The sequence below is a fragment of the Rhopalosiphum maidis genome, chromosome 2, assembly GCF_003676215.2.
Source record: "Rhopalosiphum maidis isolate BTI-1 chromosome 2, ASM367621v3, whole genome shotgun sequence".
Classification (NCBI taxonomy): domain Eukaryota; kingdom Metazoa; phylum Arthropoda; class Insecta; order Hemiptera; family Aphididae; genus Rhopalosiphum; species Rhopalosiphum maidis.
In genome coordinates, this window is record NC_040878.1 from 357,360 (window position 1) to 367,875 (window position 10,516).

Here is a 10,516-nt window from a genome sequence, read left to right on the forward strand (position 1 = left end):
GAACAACTATAGATACTTAATATATACGTATATACTTTACTGTATATTTTTGTATGTATAAAACGGTAGGTTAGGTATATATATATACCCCCCGAATCCGTCGTATTTATATCGTATACCTACAATATATAATATTTTACATCACTAAGGTTATTTTACCCGATGGCGTATATTTAGGTACGTTTTTTCCCTTCACTGTATTCTACATATTCTACATATCCCTTTCGAATTTCTAGCTCTTCCCGACCTTTGTATTCTAACTATAGTGTGGAGAGAATGGTTTGGATTACCTATAATTATATTACTATAGTATACAGTTTCAGTGCATAATACAGCCACAAAAAATATTATAAGCTCACAAGTGTAGCTGTAATGACACAAAAAGTGTTTTATATTCTATGATGTGTACCTAATATGTTTCAGTGATAAGCGATCTTAAAAAGTTTTTATAAATATAATAATCCGATGTAATGATGTGTATGTTTATAATTGTTGTATTGATGTATCAATTTTTCAATGATATGACTTTTTATGGGAAGAGAGAGAGGTTATCATCACTTTTTTGGGGCAGAAAAAATAATTCGATTTTCAATTTTTGGATTGTTTTTTTCTGGTAGAAATTGGATCTAGTTGATACTTTGTAGAAATTTTCAGCACTTTTCTTAATAACGGTAAAATGAATAACCGAAGAAACATGAAATTATCACTAAATGTTCAAGTTATAATTTTCTATACAATATGATAGAATTTTCAAAATATTTAAGTTATTTATAGATAATTGAAAATTTTTATTTTTAACTATTAATAAACAAAATGCCTAGTAAAAAGTTGAATATGTATTCATTGTTCTTCATAAGTTATTATTAAAAGAAATTTTTACAAAATTGAACGTAGACTATTACACCATTTTTTAGTGTTTGAAGTATAAGTTTTTGAACAAATTTGGTCAAAATCACGAATATTAGCAAATTATTTTGTTATTAAAAGTTTATAAAATCTTTAATGTTTATAACCAAGGTTTGAAAATTTAGTAAAATATTCTTTATAACTACTCCATACTAGTTTAGAACTTAACACCTAAAAATATATGAGCTCAATTTAATAGTTCAAATTTAAACAAAATTACATATTTATTTTCGATTAAAAACAATGTTTATTATTTGTTATAATTTAAAAAATATAATTCGTGGGAATTTACTTTTACGGAATTTATAACTTATAAATAATAATAAAAAAAAATTCATTTTTAATTTTTAATTTTACTTTAAATAATTTTTTTTTTTTTAATATTTCCTTTTTATAACATGAACATATTCACACTATTTTGATTTTAAAGTTAATAACAATAATATTATATGATATATTAATAAATACTCGTATTATTATTGTTGAATATTGATAATATAATAAATGCAATGTTTTCGGCATTAAATTAGTGTATGATTATTGATCGAACTGATTTATCAATATATAATTATACATAATTAGTTAAAATTTACATATAATAGTGTTATTATAATATAACTAATTTATATTACTTGTTGTAAAATATTATCTTTGGTGTATCACTAAAGTTTGACGTTTTATACATAAAAGTTATATCTAATATACTAATATAATATCTATATCTTTAATATTTATGGATAAATTAATCATTATTTCTATATTTTCCACAAACAATTTGATATCGTTTAGCAAAAAAAAAATAAATAAATAATAATAATAATAAAAATATTGTAAAAGTTGGATATACTTTCCCACAAAATAAATAGATTTGAATTTTATTAGTTATAAAAGTTGTGTATTTTTAAGTAATTTGATATTACTTTAACAACTTTAGCTGTAAAATTTGTAGCCAAACGTTTAAAACTGTACGAATAATTTTGTGTTATTATTTTAATAATGCAGTTGCTAGTTTGGTAAGTATATTATATCAGAATTATTATTAAATATTTTAATAATATGTTTTAAAACAACTTTTAAATTACATAAAACTAGGAGATTTAAAGTTTTAACAACAGAAATTGAACGCTCAGAAAAAAGTATTTTAATATATTTTATTTATACTTTGATAATAATATTAACAGTTGATGATTTTACTGACTTCTGTACAGAAACAATGGAACATTTATAAACGGTAGTAATATGGTAAATCAGATAACGAAACAAATATAAATTGTGCTGTTGTGTAGGATGAAAAGAATAATATTAATAACGGGTTGTCCTAAACTTACAGACAAAGATGTTCAATAGTAATATATTTATTTATTTATATGCTTCTATAATTTATTATCTAAATCTCGTTATGTTATAAAGACAAATTGTCGTATAATTGGATTATAATGAGCACAACCAACTATAGTTCGACAAATCTGATTCAACGCATGATATGCATTGCTAATGTCCATTCTTCGTTTTCACTTTCTTAGATACTTGATTCCGTTTCACTTCAGCTGATTTGCTATTTGTATGTAAGAGTTAACTTTAATTTATTGTACTTTAGGCTACTCCTATATTTATTAAAATGATATTTTGTGGTTATCTATGAAACATTATTAAATAACAATTCTGCTGCAGTGGTTACATGTAGTTGTACCAACTTACTACCTTTACTAATTGCAACATATAAACAAGAATTCGATAACAGACCTTTTAATTACTGCTCAAGAGTTCATTATATTTATTTCCTCTAGCTGCGTATACATTTATACATTTGTATTGAACAAGATATAAAATATACGCGTTTTAGAAAAAAACAAAATAAATTATTAATGATTATTGACCATGATAATAAGTAGTTTTGTTTTTATAATTTATTTATTGCTATGTTGAATAGATCATAGCGAGTCGAAAAAACATCTAAATTTTGATTTTACAAAATATCAAAAAATTGCACTACTCTCTTTCATTGTATAGAACGACATGAGTGCACATTTATGTTTATGGGTGCTATTTCACACTTCTGGGGATCATTTTTTTTAATTGCGGTCCTGCGTTAAGCACCGTTATTGCGATGAAATACAAAGCGTGCATATATTATATATACCTATGAGATATACAACAGTACGCATCATAATATGTAATAATATGCATCGACCGATAGAGATTGACACTGTACACTGCGCAGTCTTGAGTATTCAGCACAACTTATAATTATATAGTATCAGTATGAGTAGCTCAAGGAAAGTTTAAAAATTTTTTCACATCTTATAATATAATAAGCGCGTTACGTTATTTTTTAGCGTCTCTTCAGAAATTCTTAAATTGTATAATGTTTTATCCTACTCTTTCTGTCTTTTTTATGTATCTATACAATCTACCTTATTTATTTATATATTATAATATATATATACACATATATTTATATTTAACGGATAATTAGACTAATGTGTAATGCCGATATTAACATTTTATATAATAGAGATAATAACGAAATAACTAAAATATTTTTCTTTACTCAATTAAGATAAGAGAAATAGTATAAATCAAAAACAAATATATAATATAAAAGGAACAGATGTATTAATTATTCAAAGTTTATATTATTCATATTATTTATGTTAGATATGTAAACATACAGTACATTTTTGTTAATATTGTGCAAGTACAATACAGTTTTATTTATTTCAGCATTAGAATATTATGAAAAAAAAAGTAAAAGCGATATTGCAATATAAACTAAGCATGCTTAGTACCTATAGGAAGAAGTCATCGATATCATTATTAATAAGTAATTTGATTATAAATATTGTACGGTGAATATCTCTTCTATCTTTTAAAGGTGTTACATTTGAATCATTGAAAATATTTTCATTACTGGAAGTTTTGGAACAAACAAAATTAAAAATAAATTATTTTGTATTTTTAATTTGAATATAAAATAAGTAATGACCAATGTTGTATGTTATCATGGTATGGTTTAGAATGTTCAGACTGTAAGCTGTGTTCCAATTAAACAATAAAAACTTTTTAATTTGTTAATAATTCGCTAAACGTTTGTGCGATTGTAACTCTTTTTTAAATTAGTGTCCGGTAATTAAGTTATTTATTTTACACTAAATATTAATTATTCGTAGATATTATTATTATTTATTAATATAATTATAACGTATTAACGTGTCTGTTGTAAAATAAAAATTACACAGTAGAGTACTGGTTACCGTAGTAGTTTTATACGGTAGAGGAAAATATGTAATCGTTTTAGTTCAAAAAATAATATTTTAATGCATATACTTATGGAAAGTCGACGGTTTTATAATTAAGTGCTGTTTAACATATTTTAAAATTCAAATCGCTCGTTGTTCTGCCGCAGGTCGTGTTCTGTTGCTCGTAATATTTTTTAATCGTTCGGTGTGTATAATATTTAGATACCTATACGGTTTCGGTGCATATAATAATTATTATAACGCGCTGCGGTGAATTGTAATAATAATAAATTCATTTTGGTGTACACTCTGACGTCCTGTTTGGATATGTACCTAACCTATTATATTATTTATTAAAAACAAAGGTAAATGTGCGGTCGTATGTATCGGTGCTGTGGGAGTTCGTTATGATAATACGAATCGCATTTACCTACATGGCCGGTATATTAACAACAATAACGAACCAGAGTAATACGATACCCGAGACAATTATTTTTTTCCTCTCACAATATTATACTATCTCAAGTTATATACAAATTGTGATAATTTTTTTTGGATTTTTGAATTTGCGATAACTGATCGCTGAAGCATACATAGTGAATTCGAGAAAAATGTCTTAAAAAAATTACCATACACGCGCTCACGTATGGGTCATATTATTATTTTACAAAAATAATAAACGCACACGCATAGCATTTAATAATAATATAGCGTACGCGGTTTTGAATCGTAAATAAAAATAAAAATGATAAATCATGTGCGATGTGCATTCTGTACGAAATATTTTTCGTTTAGCAAATTAATGATTCGATTTACAAGGACAAGAAAAGAAGTACTGAGAAAGAAAAACAATAATCCTCAGTCATTGAAATATGCCTGTATGGTTTGTAACTGTTACAGAAGTGTACGTCAAGGTTCAGGAAACGGTATTCTCGTGATTTTATGCTCATCCTCTGTAGCCGCGCGGGATTATTATACGCGGTTTGGCCGTTTTGCTCTCCCTCATCACCATTGTTATTCACTACCCCAATTTGCTTTGTATTAAAGACAATCCTTAAGTATCCAAAATAATATACGCCCGCGTTCGGTTTAGCGTTTGATCCCGATTATATTATTATTGTTATTGTCATACCACGATTATAATAATGACGGCAATCAAAGTACGTTTTACCATGGACATCTCTGGGAAAGCCGTGTATAATATTTTAGAGTCAGCCCTTCGATAAAAAACATTAATTAGATCATCTAATGATATTATCTTATTTAATATATTGATAACATTAATTATACCGTCTAAAAACGAATTTTTTTTTTGTGCACGAATTACTGACGACACGCGTGTACAAGTTTATAAGTTATACGCCCGCGCTAGCAGTAGACGGCATCATTCAAAACGTATATACTTATTATTATACATAGTGTAAAGAGATCTGTTCGGTGTGAAAAAATATAAAACTCTAGAGAGATTGGGTGGGGGGGTCTCAAGGGAACGGTGGAGGAGGGGGAGAAAAACCCTGGGAAATATTGAACAATCAATTTCACGGAAGGGTGCACCGAGCGGCGAACGGGTCGCGCGTAGTGGTGGGTTACCGGTAGGGGTGCAGCTATAAGGGAGGGTATAGGACGAAACGGAAAAGGAATTTTTGTGTGTGTGCGCGCGCGCTCGCGCTTAGGTCGAACGTGGTATATATACATAAAGTTGGGTGGCGGGGGTAGTGGCCTGGGTGAATGCGCGCGATTTCTTATTATTACACACACACACACACACACACACACATACACACACATACATATATATATAAGAACTCTCTCTCATACTCATCGTTTTCTCTTTCTCTCCGTCGCGCTCCAAAGAACTTCTCGTCCGTCGCTGCTGCCGCCAGAGGGGTTGCCAAAGTCTACTTGCAACCGAGCGCGCACGCGTGAGTGTGTGTGTGGGTGCGCGCGCGGGTGCGTATATATATTTGCGTATACCCACATATACATGCGCCAGTGTGTGTGCATCATCGGGCGGGCGGGCGGGCGGCGCCATCTTTGTGTCTTTTTATCGATTTACGCGCGCGGGAGACGACGGGTCGCCGCCGGAGCGCGTGGGCGTGGTGCCCGGGCGGCGGCGAAAGTGTGCTCACTCGCGCAGAACCCGTGTGTGTCTGTCGCGGGGAATGAAAACTCGTGTGAAGGGTGTATGCGAATAGTGTTTGCATGTAAACGGTTACACTGTGTAACGTGTATGGGTTATATCATATATTTTCTCGTGAGTACCTATTCCAGGAGACGTGTACACAGTATTGTAGTGCATGTCAAGACTAGCAGCGTTGGATGTATAAAAATCCAATGTTACCTACAAAGTCGTAGCTAACCCTTATCGACTGTTCGACCGAGTATAAAATACGCTGTTGGCCGCAATGATTTACAACCTAACCACGACATCGTAGAACAGTATGAAAGAATATGCAGCCGATACAAAATATTCAGTTACATAAGAATAGTTTCTGTGTAAATCGATAACTCGACATTATTTTGTGCAAGTTATTTTTTCACGCACTGAATGGGGATACGTCAATATAGTAACAGACTTTAAGTCGGTCTTCACATGACTCATTGTATACGTTTATCGCACTCTACACCATCGAAATATAATATATATTTGTCGTGTGATCATTGTCGTAGGACGTGTGTTTTGGCATCAATATTTGTCTTCGGATCATTTTTGTTTTTCTAAGGAGACGATCAACATCGCGGTCGTCTAGATTTATCTGATACAGCTAATATAAATATATAATAATACGTCACCACCGCGAGTCGCGACACTACAGCTGTTGCGCTCCAAGAGAGACGAAATCGAAATAGGTCGTCCGACAATTATAACGTAAACGTCCGAGTTTGCAAAGTGGCGTGAGTGCACGGGGTGGTTAGGATACCTGTTGCGACTTGAGTTTTCTCTGGCGCGCGCGCCATTCGTTTTAATTTACTCTGACCCGCCGCACAACCATCAAATCCTCCCACCCGCAACTCACAAGTTTGAGGGTCGATTTTCTCCCCTAATTATTCCTCTTCACCGCGGTCGTTGTCATCTTCGTTTTTGTCGTCGTCTGTGTTATTAAAACGCACGTTTTACCGGTCGTTGGCGGGTGAGAGAGAGTGAGAAAGAGACAGAGAGAGAGAGGAGGGAGAGAATCAATTAGAGAGACTGCGTTTATATATATTATAAGCACGCCGGCCTACCCCACTACAACGACGACGACCCTCTCTCACCCCCTCACCCTGCAATGAGTAAACGCGGCAGCAGTGGTGGCCAAGACGCATTTAATTATCTCGGGGTGGAAAATGTTGGCCAAGGTCATGATCGACGCCGCCACGCCGCGGGTTAACGAACTTGCAGCCGCCCGTCCCTTTCTCTTCTTAATAACCGTGTCAGCCGACCGTCCTTGTATATATAATATAAAGGTCGATAGAATGCCGCTAATTTATATACAACACCGCCGAAGTCATCACTTTTAATTCCACTGTCGTCTTTGAGTCGTAGAATGTGAGTATACAGGATTTTGGATAGATAATCGAGCAATCTGTTTTGTACGTGTGACAGTATGGGAGGAAAGTATAATCTAATAAATAGTTTGTTTTGCCGATTATACCGGAAATCGGTATACTGGCGCGTAAAGTAATTTTTATATACGGAAGTTGCATATATTTATAATATAGTAACGTATATGTCTATCGCGGAGGGCGTGTCGTGTCGCACATCTTCCTCGCCGTTATAGGTGGTATAAGCCGCATACATGCTGTATTCGTGGAATAATAAAATACTTATACTTAACGTATACATGTATAATATTTGTGTAGCGTGTGTACATGTATATAGTTTTTCGAAGGGGTGTCGGTGTAGACTACAGTTGCGTAGGCGGAGACTGCTATATAAACGCATTTATATATGTAGACAGTAACGATGAGTACGGTTCGTGTGTAATATATGTATATATACAAGCAGAGTATAAGCGCACATGCGGTCGGTAAAAAAGGAGAGAAAATGGATTTCCACACATATACATAGTTTTTTTGCCGTTTTTCCACTCCTGACCACCCATCACGTAATCCACGCATCTGCTGCTGTACATAATATTACATTCTCTATCCCCCACGTATAGAACGTGGGCGTAGTGTATTTATTTTCTACTCATATATATATATATGTATGTGAGTATACGTATTTCGCTATCGTCGTCGCCGTATATATAACAATAAATTTACTCACAGAACCCACCGCCCCAAAAACTCACAGGTACGGGGTAGTCTACGGCGCTTGCGTTTTGCCATTTATCAATCTATTGCATGTATATTGGGCACATAAAATCGATTGGGCTAGAGAGCACGATGATAATTATGATACACAAACATAATATATGATATAGGTATGAATATAGTTATGGCGGGGGTGACAATTGATAAGGTTGTCGCTTATTTTCCGATTCACTAGTCGAGTTTATATTAATTAAAGCATAATATATTTTTTCTATTGAATTTTTGCGAGAATAAAAACTAGTTTTTTATGTAGGCGAATTCACTTTTGAATTTATATGAAAACTTTTCGAAAAACCATGATTACTTGTGAGTTTATAATATAATATACCGTGGTAACATACCGCAAAAAAATGTGTATTAGGTATTTTAAACGAAAGTAAATTACCGATACTTTATTTTGTGAATTTTATTTTTTATCATATTTAATAATTATAATATTATTATATGAAAATTTAGTGTATAAAAATACTTTTTATTGGATCATTGACTATTTATATATTATTATAAAATATATTTTATAAATATAAACTAAAAAATATGCATTTTATATATAGTCTATACCAGGGGTGGCCAAATTGCGGCTCTCTTCGTCGACGTATGCTCGCGGTCTTATTTACAAAATCAAAATTTTTTTTTTTTTTTGCATACATTTATAAAAAAAAAATGTTTTTATTATTATTATTTTATAATTTCATATTTCGTAATTTGATATGTTTATCGGATGTTAGCTATCTTTATTAATTTTGTGGTATAAAAGTACAGATTAGATAATTTGGCTCTTGATATAATTGCATTAATATATGTAGCTCGCGTACATAGTCATGTTGGCCACCCCTGGTCTATACACTATTGTAGTCATATAGATAAATATTATTTATTAATATTTTTGTATTTAATAGCTTTCGGTTTATATTATAATATCGCAAAGAGCCACAACTTGTTTGTTAAAATTTAAAATTGTTTGTACTTTTATAAAATGCATATTTATGATTTTATGGTAAACGTCAACTTTTATAAATAAAATATTTATTAAAATATTAGTACGTATATAACTTAAACGTATAAAACAACAATAACGTATAATTAATTATATAAATTAAAATTATTAACTACTAAGAAGTCGGTATCTAACATTTTTTCCCTGAACAATTGTTGCGTTGTTAAAAATAAAAAGATTTAAAGAAGTTTTTATTTTACTTTGTGTTATATTTGCAGGTATAATTTGTTTACACGTTAATTAACTTTGAGTCACGCCGTAGACACTGTAATAATGAATATATTATCCAACATGTAGCATAATATATGTATTTTACAGAAATAAACAACAAAATAAATACAACTGTATAATTAGAAACAAAATATGTATCTATTCTTATCAGGTTATTACTAGAAACCTATGATTTATTGTTTGCTGTATATTATCACTAAGTTAATCAAATAGTTAGGATCCCGATATATATTTATATTATGAGACTGATAATAGTCACGGTTGATTTCATATTATTTATACTTATTATTATATTTATAATAATTAAACTAGTATAAATTTAATTTAAAAATAAAAAAAATTGGATATACATTTTTGTCGTTTTTAACAACAGTTGACATTTACGTCAAATTTGTGAAGGATATAATATGATATAGATTGCATTCGTTTCAAAATTAAAATAATTTGGAACATAGAAGTCTATTGAGACACGTGGTAACCTTATTTTATGGATATTCACATAATTTGAATAAAATATGTTCTAGAAAAAAAATATTTTTCCTCTCTTGTTTCCCAATAACAAAAGAAACGAAAGGTAAATAAAATACATGTACGAACTACGAATAATCTAATTTATATTCATAGAGGTACGGACTAAGGTAGAATTTCGCGTTGAACTCCTTTCGGCGTGTAACGGGGCACGTTCAAAGAATGGACCCTAAATGGTAATTTCGATTGTATAACACAATTTTAGTTTGCTAATAAAAAAGTAGGGACACATAAATTTGAAACCCTAAATAGCCTTTTTGCGTGCACATTGAACTGTTCGTATACTGCTGCATAATAATATACGAATATACCTATA